The 27,322-nt window shown below is 47.4% G+C and overlaps 1 long non-coding RNA gene and 1 pseudogene across 2 annotated transcripts; one reads left to right on the forward strand and one right to left on the reverse strand.

Moving 5' to 3' along the window:
• Positions 1-881: 881 nt before the first annotated feature.
• Positions 882-27,322, reverse strand: LOC107518267. Of its 2 annotated transcripts, XR_001598806.2 has the most exons (4): positions 27,258-27,322; positions 22,759-22,924; positions 3,549-3,695; positions 882-3,232 (listed from the first exon to the last, which is right to left on the reverse strand). It is a non-coding gene; the product is annotated as an uncharacterized LOC107518267 (long non-coding RNA). The 2 variants fall into 2 exon arrangements; XR_001598802.2 differs by lacking the exon at positions 27,258-27,322 and having other exon boundaries at positions 22,759-26,934.
• On the forward strand, positions 19,726-19,844 carry LOC118611193 (annotated as a pseudogene).

The following is a 27,322-nucleotide window of genomic DNA, read 5'->3' on the forward strand; positions in this document are numbered from 1 at the left end:
GATATTATATAGTGGAGTAGATGAGGATATTTTTTGAAATAGTCTCAGTATCATGTAAAAGGAGCATTAAAGGCAGGCCATTCGAAGTTCATAGCTACACCCTATTGGACATGCAGGTCGGTGGAAGATGCCGTAAGGGCCACGCGTCCAAGCGTCTGAGCGTCCGCGCGTCCGCGCGTCCGCGCTAGCATCCAAGAGGCAGCCCTGCGACCGGGGAGAGAAAACAAGAAGTGACAGTTAAGCTGTCAGGGGTGAATTTGAGAGTTGCGCAATTTCCTGCTGTTTTGTCAGGGTTTTTCTAAGAAGGTGGAAAAGGTTATTCCCGCAAAGACCCGGGCCGGGGCCGGATTGGGCAAGTGGAGGAGGGTGGCACTGGTGTGGCCCTGCCGGGTCCCAAGCTGCTGAGGAGCGATGAGGAAGGGTTCGGCCAGACCCGCTCTCGCCGGCCAGTGACAGAGGACGGGGCGTTCGTGTCTGCGCCCGCGGCAGCAGGCCCTCCTTCGGGGGCTCACAGATACCTGCGCTGCTTTTGCAAATGGCTTCAGTTCCCTGCTGGGCTTTCCCGGGGCCACCTGATCTGAGCTGCTGTCAGGACCCTGTCTCTGGGGAGCTAGGCCCCTTCCCTCTGGAGCCAGACAGCTGCTAAAGTCCCACTGGGCCTGGCCTGGCCGGACGGGCTACCTGTTGCCGCATTTCAGTTACGGCCCTGCCTCCTGGCCTGGACCGTCTGGGCTGTTGGCGTCTGCCTGAAATAAGCTCTGGTTCTCTGCTCCCAACCAGAGCCTCGTTCCAAACGCTCGGGTGAGACCGCTCCTGGAGTTCAGGACACCCCAGGGCGCCAGCTGTGATGTAAGAAATCGACTTCGTTTCTGATTCGGAAACTTCTCTTCCCCACGTCGACCAAGCAAGTACTCAGATTTCAGGACAGACCTGTGGGTTTAGAAGGCCGCTATTCGGTGGGCCCAACTCAAGACACCTGTGTGGAGGGGATCCATGCCAGGCTTACGCCAGCCATACCGCAGACGACCCAGCTGGCACACGACACCCAAAGGATGTACTTGAATTCCACCATGCGTGGAGGTAGCTCATTCTCAATCAGTCACAATCGAAACGTTTCATCCTGCGGTTGTTAGCTCTGGAACTTAGATCTTTTCTTTCTGTGGGGTTGAAGGTCCTAAGTTACATGATGGTAAACGGAAAGCATCAGGTAGTGGCCGTTGCATTTTATGTGCGAATTTTTAATACATGTGGAAATACTACATTGATGAAAGTCAAAATGTTTCAGTGAAGAGCTTTCAAACTTGCAGCATTCAAACAACTCTAAATATTAAAATTTTCTACTCGATGCCAATATTTAGCTTTTAAATAAAATCAAATACATTTATTGGTGCAAAATTTTAAAATTACCCTAATTTAATTGGATCCACAGTCTTCATAGGGTTTTATAAAACTCTTTTTATCAATTCATTTATTCGATGCATATTTAGTGCTCACTTACTACTGACCGCTTTATAGTCAGGTACTGTCGTAAGCATGAAAGAAAACTTACAAAGATCTCTGCCCTCGCCGAGGTTACATTCTGTGGAGTCAGTTGGCTTGCTGTGCCACTTGGCAAATCTATGGTTCCGCTGCTTCTGCTTTTTGTCATTATTCATTCACGAGGTCAGAGCAGGCAGCTCTAGGAAAAGTCCCTCCTGGGGAAACTCAGAAACCCACCATCACCACCCAGCAGGAAGCCAGCTTCCTGGTTTTACTGCGCCCTGTCAGTGGGCGCAGAGGTTGACCTTCGGGGCTTGCATAAAGACTGGTTTCTATGGCGACTTTAAGCACATTTCATAGGCAAAATAAAACGACTTCTTATATCAGGAGATTAATGAGGCCCCTTTATCTGTTCTCAATTGACCACTTTATATAAAATATATTTTATTCACAGACCCCTCTGAGAATCTGATGAGAAAGCTGTGGATCCTCTTCCCAGACAAAAAGGACATCGCACAAACACACTAAAGTTTACACGTGACTTAAAACACATTTGTTTCCTAGCAATTCCTGGATCCCTGGTCTGGGAGGTTTTACTCTTTTCACCTCACCTTGGGTTCCACGCACGTGGGCTTCCCACGAGCCGCCGGGCTGAGGGACTGCGCAGCTCGGGCCCACTGACTCCGCACTAGCGCGGTGACGGGAGCGCCTTCTCTTGGGCACGGCCACCTGAGCATCAGTCCCGTGTCTGGCTGCCGCTGGGAGGCGACGTGCGGGAAACCCCAGCCCAAGGGAGGGCTTCCTCTCCCCAAGCCGGACACCACACACGGGCTTTCGCTTCTTCCCAGTCTGCGGCACTAGATTAAAGTTCCTTTGTGCATTTACTTTCCGCATTTGAGTGAGCTCTTGTTTTGATTTGCATTCCTCCTTTGGCCTTTCGCCAAATCTGCTAAGTGCCCTCTTGGCCAGGTGGTTAGATGCCTTTCCCCAGCCGCGAGGGGATTTCAGGGGATAAACGGTGACATCGATTTAGACGTGGTTATGAAATTCAGTTCTCAACGTGTCAGCCTAGATAACGGCCTACGAAGACGTCCATGTCCCAGTCTGGGACTTTATGAATATGTTACCTTCCAGGGCAAGAGAGACCTTGAACTAGGGAAACAGCCTCGACGACCCAGGTGGGCCCGACGTAGTCACGAGTGTTCTCGCGAGGAGGCCGAGGAGTCAGAGGAAGGGCAGGAGATGTGACAATGGAAGCAGAGGCTGGTGCGAAGCAGCAGAGCAGCCCCGAGCCCAGAAGCGCTGGCGGCCCAGGGCCGGGAGCTCGGCAACGGACAGACCCCCAGGGCCTCCGGAGAGGACGCGGCCCGCCGGCCGGCGCTGCGAGGCCTGCGGACCCGGCTGGGTTTCTGACCTCCAGAACTGTGAGTAATAAGCGTGTGTTGTCTTAAGCCACTGCACGGTTGTCACTCGTCACAGCAGCAGCAGGGGGCTAACGGTCATTAATGATTTCATTCACAACCCTCCTGAGGAGCCTACTTTTCTCTGTCCCGTGAGACGTGAGCTGCAGAAGGGGCCTGGAGTTCGCGCGCGGGGACGCGGCCGTTTCTTCGCTCTGGCCGGCTCTGGCTGGTTAGGCCCCCACGGCCCCTGGGTGCTTTTCCTCCATCCTCCCGTAACCTCTCTCGCTGTGTTCTTGCAGATAATATGCAAACTTCTCTGCTCTCATGTGATATTTTCATTCTGTCGTGAGCTGAAAACCAAATAAATTATGATCAACTTTAAAAAAAAAGGAGAGAAAAGGCTTTGGGTGGGAGTTCGAGGAACCCCATCAAAGCAAGTCACGGCCTTCGAGGGTTTGACTGCGGCCTCCATTCCAACCCTCGGCGTTCTGCAGTTTCTCATCTCTGTTCAGAATAGTCTGGTATTCTGGAGGAGCATTCCCCGATGCGCAGAGTTATTACTGTGTTAGTAGACACCAGGACCACTGGTTATTTACATCACTTGGTAATCACTACGGTGCCATGTCATTTGTAAGGAAAGGGAAAGGGGACTGGAAGACTGCTCACCGTGACATCGTCTTGAGAATCTTGCTCACCGCTGCCGCCATCTAAACCTCAGTTTCTCCTGGGCTTACAGTATCCACTCTCTCCTTTACTTGATCCTTACAATGGCCTTGTAGATGAAACGGTCAATGGAAACGCTTTTATTTTGAGCTGCGAAGTGTGATAGAACAATGCTTGTCATTAAAAGTCACAGTGCAAGTTTTATTTCTCCCTACCAGCGTTTGGATACATCTAGGTTTTCTTTAGGTTATGTGGCAGGAATTCATTCACCTATTCTTTCATCATTCATTTATTCAGATGACACTGGTTGAGCATGTTCCCATGGCAACACGGCAGTGTGACGATACCAGATGCCAGAGGACACTCAGGAACTAACCAAGTGGACTGAGAGCTCGCTCTTCCTCACCGCCCTCAAATCTCCTATTGCCCCACACCCAGGTGCCATCTTGAAAAGCAGGAGGTGAGGAGACCTGGAAGATTGAGCATTTACCCAAGAGACCTACCGACCCCAAAGAGATGATCTCAACCAACAGAGACATGACCAATTGGCAAGTTTAAAGCGTAACCTCCACGCAGAGTCTCTGTAGGATGAAAGGAAGATTCCGTCACTAGTAGGGAATAAGGAAGCTGCGTCCTATTCATGTAAGCTGGCGGGAATCGAGACGGCAGCGACAGGGCGGAGGGGTCCGTGGGGACCAGCCCTTGCCCTTGAATGAGACCTGCCGGGCTGGTGAGTGATCTCAGGCTGCGGACTCAGGGCCACAGCAGAATTTCGTCAGGAGACCCGGGAACACAAAACAGTCATCTTAAAGTTAGTATTCGATAACTTGGGTTTTGTCTTTCAGTTTTCGATGATTTCTTCCTATTTCCTGTTATGCTCTGTTAATTCTATATGGAATACCAAAAACGTATGAAATAGAGTAAAGCTCTGGATGGCGTTATTTCCTCCTGGAAAGACTGTTTGCTTCTGGAAGGCAGACGGTGTCTGGGCACAGCATCAGGGTCCGGGGTGAGGTGGGTTTGTTGCCGGTCCTCCCTAACTTCCAGGTTATATCCTTCAAGAGTTTCAACTAAAAGCTCGGATGTTTATCAGGGCCTTTTCTCCATTGCATGTCCTCAGCTCATTTTTCCCCCCTATCTAGTATTTCAAAACAAATTCCTACTTGGATTTTACCCTCTCAAAAGTTTCTTCTTTGCTACTCATTATCTTACTCAGCTTTTTAGTGGCTTTCAAAGGAAGGTTTGTGAGACACTGACTACTTCATCAGTCAGAAATAGTTCTCCAGTGTTTGGTTTTTAATTGATTCAATATTAGAAAGCCATTAAACATTCAAGTTGAAAAATGTAAGATATTTTGTGTCATTTTTATGGATGTTCTTATTTTTCTGCCTTCATGCTTTGGAGGTATGATTGCACATAGCAAAATGTGCAGATCTTAATCGTGCAGTTCAATTTGTTTTGACACATGTATATTTGTGTAACTGCATCGTTTTATTTTTAAATGCATTTTATTTATATTACCTAACTTAATGAACACAAAAATAGCTCTGGTGTGATAGTCAAGATTCATAAATCAAACAAATTTTCTACGCTGGAATTTCACGAGGTTTATTTAAGCTGCTGTGGGAATTACTATTTTAATGCAGCGCTTCCTACCCCAAGAGCACAACCATGCCTGCTCTTAAAAGATGAATAAATACCTTCTGGATTGAAGTAAATTCTTAACTCTGTTTTTAAAATTCAGTTGCCTCAAATCTTCGCCTTCAATAAATAACTCTAAGTATGGCAATTTTGTTTGAATTATGTTAAAATCACTTCTTATTACAAAGGCAAATCATTTTTATTGTTCAAAGATGGAAAAATGAAGAAAAGCTTCTCCCAAATTTCCTCATCATTAACTCTATGCTAGATACAACCAGTATTTATAGTTATATAAATTTTTTCCTTAAAATTTACCAAAACATTTGTCTCATGTCAACAACTGTATTTCCAGACTTCCCTTTTAAATAGATTCTTATAATGCATTTTATGGATTTTATATATATTAAAAAAAAAAAACTCTATTGTTGGAACTTTGGATTATTTACATATATTCACCATTAAAAACTACTGGGTTATACAGCCCCAAAGTGAAAAAAATTTCCCAAGCCACTGATTATTTCCTTAGGATAAATTTGTATCAGTGAAATTGCTTAGTCAATGTTACGAACATTTTATAGTTTTTTTTTTTTTTCATATAGCAAAGTTTCCCATGAGAAATTCTTTGCCAACCTGTACTTCATTAACTGCCCAGAAGAGGTCTTAATTCTCCTCGCTTCACCAACAGTGGCAGAAAACACGTCACTGTTGTTTTGTTATTTTTTTGTTACTATTAAAGTTGGACTTTTTATTTATTTATTCACCCTGTGGTTTTCTTTTTTAAATTCCTGTTTATACATATATTTCTTTTTGGACTGCTCATGTTTTTTTTTTTATTATGTCACAGCTGTTTATATTTTAACCCTTGGGCTCACAAATAGGTCACAGATACTGTCCCGTTTGGCATTCACCTTCTGGCTGTTTCCTGCTGCAGTTCTGCTGGACCACGGCAGGTCCACACTGCAGAGCTCCTCGAATGGGATGCAAACAGAAAACAAAAGCATGCCAGAAATTCAGAACAAAAACTTCGAAATCCTGCAGCTCTCAATATCCGCAGCTATTAGAAAGCTCACATTTGGGCTAATTCTACAAGTCATTATCGTCACTGCTAGGTGTACTGGACCTGTGGCCATGTCAGAGCTCTGGGAGCAGGTGGAATGGCTTGACTATGAATCTCAGGGTTAGCACCTGTCAAAGAGGCAGCTGCATCAGTTCTCTCCCTGAGACACCTGGGAAGTACCTGTGCCTCGCATCTCCACTCATCCATCCCACGAACAGGTCTAAAGACTCTTCATGCTGCTAAGCCAGCTGCGTGCTGGGTGCTCGAGAGGGGCTGGAGCGGAGCGAGGCGTTTGGTCCACCCCGTTGGGAAACTCTGCATCCGTCTGATAGTTCATACTATCTGTCCTTTTTCATTTACACTAAAAACATTATCGGGCACCTACTTTATGCCACACCATGTCAGGCGTGGACAATTAAGAGGTGAACGAAACACAGCTGTTGCTGTGGCGAAGCCAATGGGCCGAGGCAATGGGCACACGGAAACAATTCAGTGCCATCATTAGGCGTGAAGTCCCGTGGGGCCGTGAAGAAGGACGTGCGTAACCGAGTGCTGGGGCTTCACAGAGAGGTCTGTGCGATGGGGACCTTTATGGGCAAGAATTTCAGCAGGAGGAGAGCGTGGAGGGAGCAACGGGAAGGAAGAGCCCGGGGAGATTCCTGCGTCGGTGCCTGGAGCGGAGGGAGCCCGGGGAGGGGCAGGGCTGACAGCGGAAGCGTGGAGAGGCCACGGCTGGGCAAAGCGTTCGAGCCAGGTGTGCGCACGTCCGCTGATGAAGTACTGCACCTCGGGTCACTCCACGCTGTGCACAGAGAGGGCTCTGGAAGGCCATGCAGAAGTGGACGTGGCGTAAGGCCACTTCGGTCCTTCGACAGACAGCGGCGGTAAAAACCAGGGAGCGCGTTCTATTAGCTTTGCATTCCATTTCACTATCGACAGCAAATACTTACGCAGCCTCCGTAGGGAAGTGAGTGCCACAGCCAGCGAGGGGCAGGCGACACGGAGGTTAATCCAAAGACGCGGTCCGTGGGTCCTCACGTGTGGGACTTACAACGGACACCCGGGTGGAAGCACGACAAGAGTCGGCAGCGGGGCGGACGCGCCGTGTCGGCTAATCGGAGGCCGCCGGCCTCTGCCGCGCTCCTCCGTCTGCGCCTGGCTTTCAAACGGATTTTCTGGCCGTGACCGAAAGGAGGAAATACATTTTAACGCCGTGACCCAGAATCCATACAAAAATCTCACCGAGTGCCACTGAGATGAGCTCTGATATTTTATATCCTTTTATTTCATTATTTTTTGAAATGCTGGCCACTGACCCTCTAAATTGATTTCATGACCCTCTGTGGGCTGTAACTGGCAGCCTGAAATTCCTGTCTTCCCGTGTCTTTGAGGGGGACGTGTGTGTAGGGAGGGGAATGAGATGACAGATGGGGGCCGAGCATGTCTGTAGTGAGGGGAGGGGCGGCACGAGCCATCGTCACAGTCCATTCTGTGCCCGAATTAGGCTTCACCCAGGAGGAGGATGCATTTGCTGCAAATGAGAAGGCGATTTCTTGACACCTGGCAAAGGTGTGGAGCAGCAGTGATGAACCGGTGCGGCCCGGGAGATTCTAACCACCAGGTATTCCTCAAAAAGTTGTTGAGAGGTGACATTAGTTTGGGAAATGCTAAAAACTTATGTCCCCAGTTTGGATGGCCACAGGGCGTATTTAAAGAGCCGAACGCATTTCTGGCAACAAAATCATTTTATCTTTTTAAAACCCAGGATTTGGTTTATTAAAGAACGTTTTCTGTTTCGTGGACCGTCTTCTGCCATCTCACAGTCTGAGAAATCAGGTGTCGACGGGCATCAGTGCGGAGACTGGCGCAGAGGGTACAGATTCCGACAGGAGAGGGTTACGCCCCTGGGGACCTCCCTCCTTGTGAAGGGTCTAAACCTGGCCAACTTTTTCTGTAGAGGGCCAGACAGCGAAGATTCTGGACGTTATAGGCCACAGCCCTGTGAGAGTAGCACAGACAACTCACGAGGGGGTCCGAGGCTGTGTTCCAATCCAACTCCATTTACGGGCGCTGAATTTACGTTTTGTAATGATTTCCTGTTTCTAGGAATCTTATCTTTATCTTTATGTTTTTCCCCAACCATTTAAAATGGTAAACACCATTCTTAGCACATGGCTATACAAAAACCAGCGGCCGGCTGGATTTGGTTTGTGGGTCAGTTTGCCAACCACTGGTCTAAATCTTTAGGTCCTTGCCTCTCTGCAACTCAAGGGAGCGTCTGAGACAGGCAGAATGGTCCCTTTCCCGCCCGGCCGCATGCCATGGCCTGCTGAAGTCGCCCTGGCCCTGGGAGAAGTCCCCACAGCTCTAGCCCGCCACGAGGCCGCAGGTCGGCGCTGGCCTGGCTACAGACCTCACTGGCAGTGAGGCTCTTGCCACGCTCCCTCCTTGGAGCTGTGACGGCACTTCCCTGCTGTTGCTACCCCGTGGGGCTTCTCTGACCCTTGCTGGTTTCTATTAAATCTGCCCACACCTTTGGACAATGTCCCTTTATGACACTCTCCAATTACCCCAATTCGAATGTACTACCTGTTTCCTTCCAGAACCTTGACTTACACAGTGCTTGGTACTGGGAGCAGTGGCCCCAGAACACGGACTCTCGAAACGAGACTCTACGACTGGGCGCCGAGTTCGAGACGTGCACAGGTAACCTTCTCGTTGGGAGGGGTGAGGGGTGAGCGCCGACCCTCCCTGGCGTGCGAGCGTGCCCCCTCGTACCCAGTTCTCACCCCTCGTTATCTCCCCACTCCCAAAAAGTACAGTGACAACCGATAAACTCAACTGGCAGAATACGCGCATCGGTTCCTACTGTGTGAAATGAAGATTGTAACGATAGAAACGGCCAAGTGGAAGCCCCAAAAGAATAAGCTCAGAGCAACGCGGCACCGCAAAGATTAAGGCCATCGTTGGGGGCTGGCTGTTCCCAGCACATCCCCATTTACCTAGCCTGCTTGGTGGGGGCAAAAGCCAGCTGGGTCTCAGAGAGTTACTGCAGACTGTTCCGGGTGTAATCAAGCGGTTACGGCAGCCGCAGCTGAGGGTTCGGATGCGGTGTCTTTGCTGGAGTGAACTGACGACCACTCCCGGCACCCGGCCTTCACTACTGGCGTGCAGACACTCCCGACGGACAGGCGAGAGGGGGGGCTGCCAGTCGCCCCCCTTCCTCGGCTGCGCTGTCACTTGTTCGGTGAACCCGTGTGCAGGGTGGAACCGGAGACAAAGACCGAGGCTTACCACGGACGCCCGGCCTCACGGCTGTGGCCGGAGCCGCTGCTGACCGCCCTGCTTTGCAACGGCACAGGCCGACTCTGGGCCCTGGTCAGGCGCCAGTCCACAGAGTGGGCAGTGATTTGTCCTCACAGGACACACGCATGTCCCAGACACACGTCGCCTTCCTCGCTCAGCATTCTTCCTCTGGTGTTCCCATCTGTGAGCCTACAAATGCCTTGTCTACTGACACTGTATCTCACAAAATGCAGCAACCAGCTAAGGCAATGGTCAGGCGGTGAAGCATGCGGGGCAGTGGGCTCCTGCCTTTGGCATCCGCTCCTCCCGCCCGTCGCCCAGCGGCAGACGGCCTGACAGATCACTGGGACGGCCCGACGAAGGCGGGTTCCCACCAGCAGGTGCTCCACAGCGGCGGCCAGTACCTGGTGCCATCTCTCTCAGCCAGAATTCACGGGCCTGGGAACCCCGAGAAAGCAGAGTGGCTGGAGTGACACTGGGTGGCGTCCCATCTTGGGCCCTGTACTCTGGGAAGGCCTGTTCTGCCAAAACGGAGTCGGTCCACTCAAGCCGGGCGCTGAGCTCCCAGGCCGTTTCCAGGCTCCTTGCACCACTGAACCAACAACTATGGAAGGCGGGGAGCGGTCGCTGACTCAACAAGCCGGCTTCTGAAAATGCCGGATAAACTCACGACGGAAATAAACGTGTAAACAAACTGAAGCTGTCAACATGCCGCAGAGGAAGTGGTTAAATTTAAAATATAACATCAAGGACTTCTCCTTCTTGAGAGAAGCAGAAGGTAAAGTCCCAAGTGTCAGCAGGTAATTACCTTTTCTCTCTCTTCCAAGGAAACTATCTGCCAAGATGTTTCCCCACCTGGCAACTATTCCTTTGGAATGCGTGAGGCTTCCACAGCCATCTTTGTAATTTGTTCTTCATATTCTACATAATCTTTATTCATAGCCACATCAGGTTTTGATGGCTGGCCCATAAACACCATGTCAGATACATACAAGTGTTAGCCAGGACTAAAACAATTGCCAAAAATTCTTGTTTTGTGAAGAAGGCATTTTTTTTCCTATTGGCTTCAATGTTCTGCTCTTTCTCTTGCAGGATGCTTTAAGCAGCATGATTCTGCAGGGACCCCGCACTGACCTGACGTCAGTGGGAATGATCACTGGGTGCCCTGGCCTGTTGACTATTGGTCTGCCAGTTACGATTTTACTGAGATTCAACAGTGTCAAGGTCATGGGATCAGGAGTGGCGAAGCCGTACCTGTGAGACAATAGTATCATCTCGAAGCTGAGCTGCTGTCCATCATGACTGACAGACACAGCTTGGCAAAAGAAAGATGGCGTCCAGGAAATCTGTGAAGCCGCCTCAGGAACCAAAGGCAAAAGACAGCTGTGATCACACCAGCTAGGATATACCCAGGGCTGTACTGGCATCACTGTCACCTGAAGGCTACTGCCAGCTTTTAAGATGGAGCTACCTGCTTGGCCAGATATACTACGAATTGAGTCCTATGAATGGCTTTACTGACTGTGCCCACATTGTCCACATCTTCTGACAAAGGTGATACTGCCAGTTGGCTGGAGTTAAGGGTATAAACCCTAACTCTGGCATCTACTAGCTGTGGGTGCTAAGGCCAATTATGTATTTCCCCAATTCTCAGTTTCTCATAAGAAAAATGGGAATCGTAATATCTACTTCACAAAGATGTTGTAAGGATTAAATGAGATCATGTTTATAAAGCTCAATGAATGGGTGAGTTGTTGCTGGCGATGGTCCAGCTATGTCAGGACATCACAAAGGCATCACCCAGGGACTGCGTGGTGGAGGCACAAAGACAACGTTTCTGCAAACAAGGGAATAAAGCGTGAGAGACCCGCAAACAAGACAGAGAGGCGGCGAGAAGAAATACGTGCACGAGGCGATGCCAATGGCAAGCGAAACAATGAAATTACGGTTGGAGAAGATGAGCAGGGGCGAGACTCCAGGGAGGACGTGGCGCCGGCAGGGGCGATCCCGAGGGCCTCGAGCCTCCACGCACATCCCTCCTGTGTCTGCCAAAAATGCGAGTCCCCGCCCGCTCCATTTCCCAGAGTTGTGTCTGCAGCAGACAATCTTGCAGGATGAGGCAATATCTCCCCCAAAGGACAGGCTTGTTTCCACTTGCTATAAAATTTCAGTGCTCCTCTCTTGTAATGCAACCCGCGGGATGTGCGGACACCCCCCACGGGCTCTCTTTGTCACCCTCGTGGGACCTGGTAGTGGGGGAGTGTGACTGAGAACCAACCGACACAAACCAACAGAAAGCTCTGATTTTGCCACGAGTAATAAAGGTCCTTGTCTCTGAACGGGACTCTATGGATTTAGTCAGCATCCGCCAAACAGCGACAAGCTAGCTTATTTACTTCTAAGTCGGGCAAAATCCCGGAGCCTTCACAATTCCTGACACACACGCAGAGGAGGGGCAACAAATTTCTAGCAACTACCAAAAGCTCTAGACTTTAAACCCAGCAGAAAACCAGTTAAATTTTTTAAAAACTGAATAAATTCTAGCCTTTTAAAAAATATTGACTGATTGGTTCTTATAATCTGGAAAGTAAACTAAGCAGAGCCTCATCTAATTCCCAAAATGTAGTTTCAAATGTATCATCTGGGTAATGGTGCAGACCTCGGGTGATTCGGTTGTAGAATCACTAAGACCTGGGCTTGAATGTGAGCTCTGAGCCTCGTTCTCCTCAAATATAAAAAACAGTGCTGCTCCATGGGTCAGGTCAAAGTGTGTCATACACGGGTGAGACTGTGCGGATACCTCACAAAGACTGGTTTTCCTCTCTTCTCCCTCTTCCCGCTCCTATCTCACACACGGAATTGTTTTCTAGTTTTTGTGTATGTTTTTACTCAAAACAGTGACATTCAGTATGAAGTCTGCCCCTTTAGATGCTTCACAGGAAATCCACCATTAATGCATTTCCATACTCCTCCTTCAGGAGTTCAGCTACTTACAGCCTTTTTCTTCCTAGTCTCTGTTTTAATCCATAGTCTTTTTAAATATGATGCTTTCTGTGCAGTAAGAGCCATCTGCAGGCACTTAACATTTACCAAGAGCTCTCACATTTACTATCTTAGGTGGGCCTCCCTCAGCACGTCTTGTTACATACGGCAGCGACACCATCGTTGTCTACTCTGCAGACCATTAAATGGAAACGTCACACGGTCACCTCAGCCCAGGTCACACCTTACCCAAGTCACCGGGACGTTCTGTGTCTGGTGTTCTGCGTCTCGGCTCCCCCCGCCTTGCCTCACTGCCTGCCACATCCGCTCCTCTTTCTTCCTGTCCCTGTCCTGCCCACCTCTGGGCTGCTTTTTCTGGGGTCTCTTTTTGACAGTGTTTTCACAATGACCCTGTAAACTGGCCAGAGCTCTTTCAATTTCCAGTGGCGGGAGTCCCACTTTAGAAAGACTTCTTGGCTCGGGCGCAGAGAAGGCTGGGGAGTAAGCGGCGTCGGGGGCTTGGAAGTGCGATGAGGGTGTTTTCTCCTCTCCATTTCTCGGCTCTGCCTCTTTCTGGTTTTTGGCTTCATTCGCTTCCTGCAGATGTGTTTCCCTTTTGTGCTAGCAAATGTGGCAGGCGACACCTCTCGGGTCTGTCTCCAGGAAGCAGAGAAAGTCATGCTCTCCCTCTGCCTGCATGAATTCAGCTCTCTGGACTGGGCGCCGACTCACGGGATCGCTGGGGAGGTGACGAGGTACTGCGATTAGCTGGGTCAGTGGCACTTATCTGTGATACCAGTTGGAGCTGGGGTTCTAGGTCTGGCAGCTCAGCGGGGTCACCTGACTAGAATGGGGCAACGCGGCTCAGAGAAAAAGGTAGGGGAGGGGGGCACCTGAGAGCAAAGCAAGAAAACCCAAACCCAAACCCACGGGTGTCGACCAAATCTTACATTCCAGATTGTCATGGAAAATTCGAATTTCAAATATTACAAAAACTGATGTATGCCTTCCCTGAATTTTCACTTGAGATCTTATTCTTTGCAGAAAAGATTAAATTCCATGTAATTTAATACCTTTGAAAAACTTTTCATAAAAATAAACTAAAACTCAGGCAGAAACGTGTTCGTCAGACCACACATCCCAATTTTGAGTTCAGAACATGTAGTTCTATAAGTAAGGACGGCAGACTCTATGGGCAGGGGGTTGTCTGTCATCCCTCTACCTGCCCACCTATGGGACTCCATTTCTTGGAATGAAAGCCAGCCTGCCTGGGAACTCACTGAATATATATTTAATGGTGTGACATTTACACGATGCCAAGAAGACTTTGAAATGACTAAATTTAAAATAGATCTTAATACCTAAAGCATGAGAGAGAAAGCAGAAGGAAATGAAATAAATTCTGTGAGTTAAGACACATTACAAAAAAGCTAAAACCAAATATGCCTCCAGATTTCCAAAACACATTTATTGTTTGACTTTAATTTTGTTCTCTATCTTCCTTCCTCTCCACCCCAGATGTCTTAGGCAAATTGGTAAATAATGATAACGATGACATCATTAATAGTGATTACTACTGCTTATGGAATGTTTTACTATGTGCCAAACACATTACCAAGATCTTAAAATATGATATCACATTTCATACTGACCATTGAGAATGAGTATCAGCCTTATTTATAGGAGGATACTGAGGTTTAGGGAGATTAAATATTTTGTCTAACTCCATTGGGTTGAGAGCTCTTCTATTAGTTTCCTGCTTATGCTGCAACAAATTACCATAAATTTAGTGGCTTAAAATAACACACATTTATTATCTGACTGTTCTGGATGCCGGAAGTCGAAAATGGGTCTCACTAGTCTAAAATCAAGGTGTGAACAGGGCTATATCTGGAGACTCCACGAGAAAATGTAGTTTCTTGCCTTTTCCAGCTTCAAGAGGTCACCCACATTTCTTGGCTCATGGTCTCCTACCATCAGCAAAGCCAGCAAGCAACACCGGATGAGTCCTTCTCATACTACCATCTCCCCGCTCCTCCACCGTCTGCCTCAATCTCCCATTTCTAAAACCCTTGTGATTATACTGGGCCTGCTGGGGGCCCGCCGGGGTAATCCCGGATAGTCCCCTTTTGCGGTCGGCTGATTAAGCACCTTGGTTCCATCTGCACCATTAATCCCCCATTGCCTGTAGCTAACACCAGAGGTTTGGGGGTTCGGGATGTGGAAGCCGCAGGAACCACACCCATTCCTTCCACAATACTGTCCCGGTCTCTCTTGCTCATGGTCCTGGATTTGGGATTTGAACCCCCAGCACCCACATGCTCCCTCTGCACTCTCTGAAGATGCTGGCTACACTCCCGGCCTCTCGCTCTGTAGGCTCCTGGTAGTTCTGTTAAGATGGCTCAGTCCCAGACACATGCGAACACATTCACAGATACACACAAACTTCCTCTAGGGAAACCTGGACCACCACGAGCTTCTCTGACTCCTCACTTAGTACACATTTGTGCAACCCCAACTATAAGCCAGAATAAAAGGCGGCCCCTGCCATCAAGATGCTCACAGTCAGAGGGCGGACAGACAGGTACACCAGTGATCACAGGTTCCGTGGGGACACGGAGGCGTGGGAGGGGAGGGGCACGTGAGAAAAGGGTTCACACAGGAGCCAGCACCAGAGCAGAGCACGGAGGCGTGGAGACGAGTGGTTTACGCAGCGGAAAAGGGAACGCGGGCTCGGGGCAGGGGGAGCCGCGCGTGCGGAAGCGTGGAGGGCGAGCGCGCGTGAGGCGTTGGAGACGCCCTGGCCCTGGCCCAGCACGGAGGGAACCCAGGCTCCAACCAGAGGCGAGGGCGACAACGGGGTGAGCGGGAGGCAGTTTAACGAGTTAGGGCAAAGACTAAGGGAGAGGAATAAAGGGCCCCAAATAAAATTGGTTTCTATTTCCCTCTCACGCAGTCTGGCTATCCTGGGTTGGGCAGCTTGTCTGGCAGAGGGAGCTCAGAGCCATGTTGCTCCTCCACCTCTGCACAGCCGGGGGCGGGTCGCTGCCTCGTCTGCCCCCGGCTTCCGTGGAGAGTGAAGGAGCCGGGGCAGGGCCCTTCCCTTTTAAGCAAGTAAAGCACACATTTCATTGCGCGGCCACCCCCACCCTTACAGGACACGGAGCTGGGAGCCGGACAGGGCCGAGGATCCAGAGGAGAAGGGAGGCGGCAGGGTGACGGCCTGCCACCGCGTGAGGACGGCGGGGCTGGATTAGGGCACTGATGGCCACGTGGCAGCGCTCGCTTTGCTCGCTTTACCCTGAAAACGGCGGAACGTCATTAAGGGAGACAGATTTCATTTCGACAATTCAAACTGTAGCCCGAGCCAGGACGGTTGCCTGGGCAGAGGCAAGCTGAGAAGTAGGAGGCCCCTTAAGATGCACTTAGCGGGAACGCGGAGGGGAAACGACGGGAACAGGAAGGAGGAGATGGAGCTCGGAGTCGTTTGGCGAATTGACCGGGCTTGGTTTTCGCCTTATGGTGGGGGCTGGGATAAAAAAAATAAAGTTAACGGTGGTTCTAAAATTTTGATCTTGAGCAAGAGTGAACAGAGGTGACAGTCACCAAGGTGTCTAAGTGGAGAAACAAATTTGGGCAGAGGAGAAATCAACGAGACAATCAGACTCATTCTTTGGCGCTCCAGAGAATGGTCTGCCCCGTGACGACACAGATGTGACCGTGCCCAGCGCGTGAATGTCACCAAAACCGGGAGCAGGAATGAGGTTTCTCGCAGAGAGAGAAGGAGTGAACGAAGGCGCGGCCGTGGCACCTGGCGGAGCAGAAATGTTTAAGGGGGCCACACGGAGGACAAGCGCTCCGCGAGGAACACTGAAAATGCACTTCAAGAAACACAGGAGGAAAACCAGGAGGCAGGGGTGTGAGGAAGCAGATGCAGGAGTTTTTACAATGAGGATGCACTCAACCTGAAATGGCCGCGAAGAAGCGGAGCAGCGCACGGGCCGAAAACGCGCTGCGGGGGGCGCTGGGAGGTCCCCCGGGCTGCGCGGCGGGACAGAGGCCGGCGGGGAACCAGAGCTACCGAGCAGACGCTTCTCCCAGACACCGGGCTGCGAACGGAAGAGACAGCGGCGGCAGCGTGCTGCCCCATCTCCCCGACGTGGAAGAGCCGCGGAGGGGAGGGCCGAAGATGAACGGGAGCAAGAGCAGTTGGGGAAGAAAAGTGCGTAGAAGGGGGGAGGGAGCAGGATCCAGGCCAAGGCCGACAGGGAGAAAACGCTCAGTGGCCGTCGACCGTCAGCGTCAGGGCAGAGGGCAGGAAACTGAGGGCGGAGGGGCCCTCTGGGGTCTCCGGACTTACTCGTGGTTTGGAAAGTTAGAACGCGACGCGGGACATCGACTGGAACCTGAAGACGTAGGCGATTTTCTGGGATTAGTAAATTTAACCCCGAGGCAAGATCAGAACATGCGCTGAGTCTGAGTATTACTGAGCTGTAATTAACTGCCTCCAGGTACCACGAGAATCGTCTTGAAAGCCGCGGAGATGCGCTGGAGTGAATGTCACTCCGCTCCCTTCCTTTTCTTCCCCCAGTGTTTTGCCCCTAAAGCAGATCTATACTAACTCGCCTTGACGGCGGCTCCCCTCCGACTCCCGTTAGCTGCTCCTCTGCCTGTGGCATCATTTCCTGCGTTCATCTCTTGCCGAGCTCCACTCTGATGTCTCAGCATTTCCCTGGGGAGCTTTTAGGTGTCTACACCCCAATTTTACTTTAGTATCTTCACTGTTTCAGGCTTTGCCTTCTGGGTGCCAAGTTGATTAGTATGTGATTTTGAAAATCACTTGGATTTAAGTTATTTTTTGAGAGACTGTCAAACAAGAATCTATCTAGGCAATCCAATTTCAAAGCAGAGGCGCATATATACATATTGCCAAATACGGTCAGGTTGTCATTCCCCGACGTTCCTGGTGGCAAACCTGTTGGGAGCATTTGGGAAACACGTTCTGGTAGAGGACACCTACTCCTACTAGCCTTGCGATCCCAGTTAAGTTACAGAATGCCCCTTCTTCAACTGCCTCTTTTTCAACAGGCCTTATAATGGAATAAAGGGCCCCAAATAAAATTGGTTTTTATTTCCCTCTCACACATATTAAATAACCATATAAATTTCCTTGGCACATAGTAAGTGCTCAATAAATGGTAGTCATTTTATTATTATTCTTATTATTGAATTCCTTTTCTAGAATCTGCTTATGACATGTAATTATCCAAGCTGCAGAGAAGAGTAACAGAGATTTTACTTGCGCGCTGGGATTTTTCACACTTTTTGCAATCTGATTTTTCTCCAGCTTCATGGGTGTGTAATTTATGCACAATAAAACTTATGCATTTTTAATGTACAGTTTAATAAGTTTTGGAAATTGTCTGCAGTTATTTAACCATTACAACAATCAAGATACAGACCATTTTAATCACACTAAAAACTTCCTCACGCCTCTTTTAAAGTTCATCCCTTCCCCCAACCTCCAGTCACAAGGTAAACTGATGTTTTCTGACAGATCGGTTTTATCTTTTTTCAAATTTCATATAAATGGAATCATGCTGTATATAGCTTTTTGAGCATGACTTTTTCATTTAGCATAATGCTTTTTAGATTTATTTTTGTTCGAATGGATGTTCTCTTCCTTTTTAATTCTGAGTTGCATTTCATTGTAATCGCACACCACAATTATTTATACGTTCGCCACTTAATGGACATTTGGATCATTTCCAGTTTCTGACTCATGACTAATGCTGCTGAGAGTGTCTCTGTGTGTTTTCACCCCTCTTGAGTAAACATGTGGGAGTGAGATTACTGGGTCATTATGGGAAGGGCAAGGTGAGGTTTATGAGACACGAGCCAACAATGGCACCGGATATACAGGACCTATCTCTTTAAAACTGAGCTGATTCTATGATTATTGTACTTTTCTGTAATCACAGCCGTACCTTAGAGGTAAGAAGGGTAAACAAAGTGCTTTGCCATTACACTAAAAACAAACAAAAAGAAAAACAGATGACGATAATGCTGATAGTGAATGAAATACCAAGCATTTATAAGGATATTATGTATAGCACCATTTAAAACGGAAAAATGTTGAAAAGAACCTAAATTTCCAACAATTGGGAACTGAGTAAACAAACTGACAAAATTATACAAAAGAATATTTTTCAGTTATCAAAATGATGCTGTAGAAGGGTAAGCAATAACTTGGGAAAGATATTAAAAAACGTTAAGTGAAACCAGCCAGTTATACGACCTGTCCGTTTAGTTAGATTTTTGCTAGAAAAAGCCCACCTGCTGTCTACTCACCTGGCCGGCCAACCACTAAGCACTCACGGGAGGACAGACACCCAGCCGAGGAAACAGGGAAGATTCTGGGCCGCTTTGTGTCCTCTTTTTGGTTTGCTTATTTCATTCTATGGTATTTTTCTGTTGACTGTTTCTCACTTATTAAAATAAGGATAAATGCGATTATGTCTAACAGTGAAGGAGTGAAAGCAAGCAAGTGCCAGCCGGCTCACACGAGTGTGTCTGTGAGAGAAGGCCTGCACTCGGGGATGGACTGCTGTCCCCAACTGCCGCCCGCCCGCATCTGCTGATGACTTTGGCTTTCAATCTGTCTCCTACTCGAAAGTAATTCGAGTCACGTTCCCCAGCGGATGATTAGTTTATTTTCAATGATGAGATTTATCGTTTTGGTTCATACCTGTAATCTGAAACCAATTCATGCCTATGTCTGCGTCCCACTTAGACCCACCTCCCTAAGTTCATGTAGTTGCAAGAAAATTCTGCTCAAAGTAAGGAGCTGGACCACAAATGCTGCTGTACCAGGCTGAGCCAATGTTATGATTGGTTGAAACTGTTTACTACGCACACACGCAGACACGTAGCAAACTTCCAACCTATAATGGAGGTACAAGCCAATTGCCAGCTATCATTTATTAATGCTCTTAGCATTTTTTCTTGATTCCTAGATCAATTTTCTCAATTACATTACTTGCTACTGGCTCCCAGAATATATTATGCAAACATAAATGTAAACTTTTGTATATTAAAACTCATATTTAAGTAAAATTTCAATAACTGAAATTTTAGTATTTTGGGAATTTAGTTATAGCTTTATTCCTTAATGTTAAAAAATTATACATCCATGTCTCTTGCCATGCTACTCTAAACGAGCCTGATCCCATCTTATCTCGGAAGCAAAGTAGGGTCGGGCCTGGTTAGTACTTGGATGGAAGACCACCTAGGAAGACCAGGTGCTGTAGGCGTAAAAAATAAAAAATAAGGGATTGTAAGCTGACAAGGTCTTTGCAATTTGTGAGTTCAAGCAAGGATTGCCTCACCTAAAAAAAATATATATATGTGTGTGTGTGTGTGTATACACATACACATTCATAATTACTTTAAAGCTCTTTTTCTCTTTTTTTCATTTATCTACTCATTTCATTTATTTAACATATCAGTCAGAATAAAAACGATATTTAATAGGGTTCAATTGAAGAGTTCAATGAAGGGATGGTGCTAGGGGCTGAATGTTTGCAGCCCCCTGAAATTCATGTTGAAATTCTAACCTTCAAGGAGTTAAGAAAAGGGGCCTTTTCTTAACCATGAGGCAGAGGCTTCATCAACATGACGAGCGCCCCACCACGAAGAGTGACCCCTCGTCCTTCCACCACATAAGGCTACGGCCAAAACAGCCATTTAGGAAGCATGTTCTCACCTCACAATCTGCCAATCCCTTGATCTTAGACTTCTTAGCCTCCAGAACCATGAGGAATAAATTTCTGTAATTTATGCCACCCAGTTTATGGTATTTTGTTATGGCAGCCCGAGCTGATCAAGGCAAACAAATGGTTTACTGAGATTCGGGCGGGGCTGAAGGCACCAAAGAGGATGTGGAGTCGTCCTGAACTGGCAATGAAGGGACAAGGGGAGGAAGTGACACTTCTGGAACCCAGTGAGTTGGCGCCACGGAGGCGGGGCCGCCCCGTGGGAGCCGTGGTTATGGAGGGCACAGCCATGCCGAAGCGAAGCGCAGAAGGAGAGTGGACTGGGAAGAGGCACTTCACCTGCCTCTTTTTCCACCTCCTAACCTCCTAACCCCTGTACGCGGTGGGCAAACGCCCAGCAACAAAGCCTGGGTGATGGCGGCTACGGGGCTCAGGGCGAAGACCGGCGGAGGAAGATGGCAAGCAGAGTAGACGGCGGGATGGAAAATCAAACAGCCTGTTCACGCAACCACTGCTGCTTTACCGTTTGTGTGTTCCAGACATTGGGCTAAGTGTATTTGACTCACCAAGCTTTGTTTGAGGTTTGCAAGTAGATCTGTTGGGCACAGCCCTAGTGGCAATTAATTTTTTCTTGGGTGTTATTTCTGTTTACAGCATTTCAATAGGGAAAGCTCTGTGCGGATTAGACCTCCAATGAGGTTCGCTACCTTTTGCTTCTGCTTGCTGTTCTACATAATGGCACACTTTGAAAAGCCGTTAAGTATAGAGCAGCCGCGACTTCTTATAATGAAGCCTAGGAGTAAAATACGCAGTTGAATTTTGGAATCTGACATAAGGGAGTTTTCTAGGCTCTTTGTTGGCTTTGAAGAAAAAGCACAAATAAGGACACAGAACACAGGAGATGGGAGGCAGGAACAAAGGCATATAACTTAATGAGCTATCTGCAAGGCATTTCACAAACTGTGCTTCCTGAGCCTTAATGAGAAAGATGGAGGCATCTGAGTGAGCAGCTGATACTGTTACTGGGAATGTGCTGTGTGGAGAAAGGCAATGGCTTCTCAAGAAAGCATAATTCTGATAAACATTCTAAATCAGAAATTGCAGACCCTGCTTCTTCATTCAGAACTCCACCGTCCAGCCCGTGGGGCGCGGAGGGGCCTGCACGTGTCCCCTGCTCACTGGTGACGGCGTAGGCCACCCACTGCTGCAGCCACCACCCTACCCCGCCCGCTTCGCAGAGGCCGAGAAGAAACTGCATAGTACAAGTCTATCTTCTATCACACAGCGGAACTGGCACTTCTTAATGAATGTACACAGCGTGGAGATGAGAGTATCTTGATTCAGGTTCTGTCACTGTGTAAACTTGGACAAGCGACCTAGTTTTTCAGGTCCCCAATTTCATCATCCGTGAAATGGCGGTAATAGGCACCAAGAGGAAAACAGGTTTACCTGAGCTTTAGAAAGTCGCCCATTGCTCGAATTGTATAGAACATTACATCAGTACATACCTGTGTGCTCATGTTCCCGTTTGTGAGTAGGGGATTACATGCTTTCCCAGATTCTCCAAAACTCCGTGGCGCCTAAAAACAATTATACAAATCTAACGCCCGCCCCCTACCCAAACTGACAAACCTCATTTTAAACTAAAAAGTTCTACAACTTCATAAAAACCTCTGGTTTAGGCTTAAACTTCAGAGCTGCCTCAAGCTCTTTACTTGGGCTTCAACTGGTAGTGGCTTTGGCAATTCTAGGTTTAAGTGTTCACTCTCTTCCTGTCTTTAATGATCTATCAACAAATCGGATTCTTAACAAGGAGATAAGCCATTAAATGCATTGAAACATTCACATTTTAAAGATCATTTTTACAGTGTGAATATGACCTATTTTATCTGTATTAAAAATTTCCCATTTAATATTTGGTTTCTCATAACATGCTTGACACACTTAATAGAATTTCAGAGTAAAAAAAGATCTTGCAGTAGCACTGTCCAAAAGAACTTTCTGAAATGTTGAAAATGTTCTAGAAATCTGTATTCTCCAATAAGGTGGCCCCTAGTCATATCTGGCCATTGGACACTTAACACGCAGCTAGTGTGACTGAGGAATCAAGTTTAATTTAACTTAATTTTAATTTAAAGAGTCATACATGGCAAATGACTACCATACTGGCCAATGCAACAACCTTGGAGAATGTTCCACATGACCTATACCAGAAGGTGAAAATCTCGTAACACCTTTTAAAACAGGTTTCCACCAGCAACACTTCAGTGGGGCCACACGATTCTTTGTGGGAGCACTGGGTAGGAAGGCCATGCTGAGCACTGTGGGGTGTTTAGCAGCATCCCTGGCCTCTACCCACCAGATGCCATCAGTCGCCAATCCCCAGTTGTGGCAATGTCTTCAGACATTATCCCCTAGAGGGCATAGGTGCCCCAGGTTGAGAACCACTGACCTTGTAAATTGTCCTTGAGTTTTTCCTCGAAAATACCCAAGGACCAGGTATCTCTTCAAGTAGACCGATCCCACATTGAGTTCTTGAAATATTACCTTATTCCAAATATATGGCTGCCCACGAGTTCTCTCCTCTAGTCTTTGTACTTGTTGACAACGCCAGTAAACTGTTGAGGAGAAAGGGAGAAATAGACAAGCTAGCATATTAATAGGAAGCACAACAGTGGTTAAGATTGTGGGCTCTGGAATTAGAGAGACTGGATGTAGTTTACAGCTCTGGCAGGAACTAGCTGTGTGATCATCTGAGAGTTAATTCAGTTCTCTGTTTTTTAGTTTTCCCACTTGTAAAATAGGAATTATAATAGTAACCAGGGTTGTTTTAGGACTAAATGAAATATGCTTGGTTATTATAATAATAAAAATAACATGCTACTTTCTTGTTGCGCTGTTATTAAATGTTTTATCATGTGATCTTCCCAATGATTTTGTAGTTATTTCCCTTTGACAAATGAAAAATACTGATGCTCACGTAGTTTGAGTGATCTGCCCAGGGGCGTGCTTGGTGAGTGACAAAGCTGGGATTCAAACCCAGTTCACCGTCTCATTTGTGTTCTTTCTGCTATACAGAAAAGAACTTGATTTCACGATCCCACATTCTCTGTGAGGGAGCAGTTTCTGTGCTCCAGGTATGGACTTCTACACAGCAGTCCAGGATTTATTTTACCTTTGGAAGAGCCAGGTGAGAAGGTCAGAGAAGCCTCCAGCCAGGATCTCAGTCTAAAACCCTAGGCCCAGAGGGTCTCAGAGGCGGGTGGCAAGCGGCTGCGCAGCCCCCCCTGCCCACACGTCTGGCCGCAACCACCTGCGCAGGATCAAAGCCTCTGCTTCTTCTCTGCCTTCCCAATGTCTCTCACTGATGCTCTAGCCTGGGTCCGGCAGGATACAGCATTCTGGGAAATGCCCGATGGAGGTGGCAGTTATGCTGGATCGACGACCCACGGTCCAGCACACAGCCAAGGGAGTCATTCAGGTCCCAGCCAATGACAGGCGGCAGGGTGGTGCGTGGGAACGGTCCCTCTGGCTACGGTTATCAGCGGGCTACCTGCCCTTCGTGCTCTTAAACGGTCCAAGGCAAATGCTCTTTGGGCAGCGGCTGCCAGCTGTCCCGATGCACACTCTTCCTTTCGTCCCCAGTGACAGAGGGCCCACATGGCTCAGGCGAGGAATACATTCCTGGCCTCTTCTGAAGCCAAGTATAACCACATTCTCGCCTATGGAAGTCAGGGGGAGGTGACACCTGTGACTTCCATGTCTGGCCTTTGAAAGGAACTAGACCTGCGCCCCACTTCCTCTCCCTGTTGCTACTGGCTGCGATGTGGCCATGCTGACGAGGACAGCGTTGCAGATTGTGGGTTGGCAGCCATGGATCGAAGGTGGCAGAGCAAGCCACAGGAACCAGGCTCCTTGTCCCTTTGCGACTGCCTTGTCAGCCGAGACAGCTTGGGCTCGGATGACCAGGTGAGTGAGAAATAAATCTGTCTTGTTGACACCACCAGCGTGGCCTGTCTCCTAACTGTACATTGTTGGATTCAGATGCTCCAACCTAATTCTTTAGTGCTCAGATATTAACACAGCTTTCTGCAGGGGTGTGAACACACACTCGAAAGATTTCGAGCCAAAATGGCCACTGTCTCACTTAGCTCATTTTGTTTTGAAAGACAGAGCCTGAGAATGGTGGGTGAGCAAATAAGTGCAAAACTGAAGAGGCATAAGTGTCAGGAACCGTCTCTGAGGGTGAGCTCAGACGCTGTGCGGGGAAGCAGCAAGGTACGCTGCCCAAGAGGACAGGAAGGCTGACAGAAAATGCTTGACATGCAGAAGTCAGTGGCATTCCTTGGCTTTTGTGAGTATTGCTAGTATTAAACACAAGCAAACCTGACGGAGAGAGCAATGCTTCCTTCAGCTGACGCCTGGGCGATCATCTGTGCTTAGCAGAGCAGTACGCACGCTTCTACCAATAACCATAATTTAAAGGTTCCAAGTGCTAAAAGCATCACACTGAAATACTGGTTGCCTTCTCACAGGCTGGCTTCACAGACACGAGCACTTGGAAGGTGCTGCACAGTCACTGGGTGCTGGGCTGGTACATTGACTGTGCGTTCATTGCGTCGTAACCACATTGGTTGTGCAGATATCCTTTCTCTAGACTGCGAGCCCTCTATGAATTATTTGCCTTTGCACCTTCTATCTCTAGAGAGATCGATAAATATTTAAATGGATGAATCTGCTCAACCTCTTCACTTTGCAGTGACTTGTTCAAAGTCAAAGTTAATTAATAATAGAAAAAAATCTGACTTGCTTTTTTCCTTTTAAGTGGCGAGTTCTATTTTTCCCAGGGGTTGGATGGCTAAGACAAATCTTTTATTGAGAGTCCTTGAACCCTGATTAACATATCACATAAACACAAAAAGCACACATACACAAACACACTGCATCTTTAGATGTGTATAACACACAAGCATACAAGCAAACAAAAAACACATATAAATACGTATCCACACAAAAAACATAAACGAGCACATCGGTTACACATTTGAATTTCAGGTTAACAATGAGTAATTTTTTAGTATAAATCACTCCTAATATTGCATACGCTGACACACATGGGTCATACATATACTAAAATAATTATTTGCTATTTGAAATTCAAATTCAACTGTGCGTCCTGTGTTTTTATTTGCTAAATCTGGTAACTCTAAGACAAATACGCATGTAGCTCCACGTGCAGAATCACATTGGCAGCTACACACACACAGAGATGTAGTTCTTCCTAACCTATCTGCCACTACCAAACTGGTCATTAGCATTATAGTTCTAGCTTTCCTTCAGAGTTGGGAGGATGTCAAGGTGTCCCCAATCTTCGGTGATACGAAGAGTTGCTTAAGAGTGAGTACACCTCCCCTCAAAGATTCACATACACACACACCTCAGCATCTGTGTTTACAACTGTCATACTAACGTTTTCAGATATTTTGCCTGGTACCTGGGGACCATTTTGCTCTGAGGTTTCCAGTCTATTTGAACCAAGGAACTTTCCTTCTATTATTTGTTTATGATTGCTTCTTCCCCTTACTCTGCCCTATTTCTGGAATTTCTCTTTCATATGAAACATACACACATACACGAAAATCCCCTAGGTCTACTTTTCACCTCTTTTATGTTTCTGCACACTGTATTCTTTTCTTTAGCCATTTTTTCCCTGCATTTTGGGAGCCTTAATTTCATCTTTTTATGAACTCATATGTGTCTTTAGTATCTCATTTGCCAAAGGCAACTGCATGTCGTTTAAAAAGCAAACAATTGTCTTACTTTTACAAATACCAGATTAATTCATCATACTGATAAAAGTTAAAGCAATTCCAATGAAATGAAAACTGTCCTTAATATCTTTCCAACTCACTTCCCTTCCCCAAATTAAAAAGATGTGTATATCTTTCCTGGTTTTTTTTTTTTTCCTACGTGTTTACTACACTCATATAGAAATGTATGCTTTTGTTTTTCTGTTATTTTCATGGAAACTTTCTATTCATACTGAGGTCCAGTTTGACTGAGATGTCACTAATATATGTACAAAAAAATTAATACGAACATTTTCAAACATACAAAAAGATAGAACAGTACAATAAACTCCCATATTACCAGCATCCAGATTTAACAAATATCAAGATACTGCAACAGTTTCCTTATCTATCCCATTTTTGTTATTAAAGTATTAAAAAATAATCCTACCTAATATACAGCCTGGTGACTGCAATTAACAATACCGTATTTTGTGTATTTGAAAGTCAGAAGAGTAGATATTAAAAGCTATCACCACATGAAAAAAATGGGAGCTACGTGAGGGGGTGGAGCTGTTACCCTGACTGTGGTCATCGTTTGTGCAATATGTACGTGCATCAGATTAGCACGCTGTACGTTTAAACTTAACAGATATCATATGTCGATATCTCGATAAAGCTGGAAAAATAAAATATGATCCCAGACATGTCATTTTACCCCTGAACACTAAGTATGCAAATCTAAAAAAAAAAAGATGGACATTTTCGTACATAACCACCATGCCACTAATAAAATTGACAAAAATTCCTTAGTAACGCGCAATATCCCATCCCATAATTCCCTGAATGTTTCCTTCCTTTTCCTTTCTCGTCTCCCCCTCCCTCCCTCCCTCCCCCCCTTCCTTCCCCCTCCCCCCCTCTTTTCCACTGGCTTGCTGAATCAGGATCCAAACAGGGTCCCCGCACCCCGCTTGGTCGTCCTCCCTCCTGCGTCCCTCCCGATCCAGGGCAGCTGCTTCCCTCCTGGCTGTGCCGTGCCAGTCGGCGGACTTCTAAAGCGTCCTGCGCCCTTGTGGTGTCAATTAACGTGCCCTTTCCCCCACCACTCCCGTTTTTCCTACAAACGGTTAAGTGTTTAAAGATTCGATCATGTCTGGTTTACCTCAAGCGCCCATCGGAGAGGCCGTGCTCCCGCACCGCACCACAGCCCAACCTGCAACCGCCATG

Source organism: Rousettus aegyptiacus, unplaced genomic scaffold (assembly GCF_014176215.1).
Source record: "Rousettus aegyptiacus isolate mRouAeg1 unplaced genomic scaffold, mRouAeg1.p scaffold_m13_p_13, whole genome shotgun sequence".
In the NCBI taxonomy this organism is placed as follows: Eukaryota; Metazoa; Chordata; class Mammalia; order Chiroptera; family Pteropodidae; genus Rousettus; species Rousettus aegyptiacus.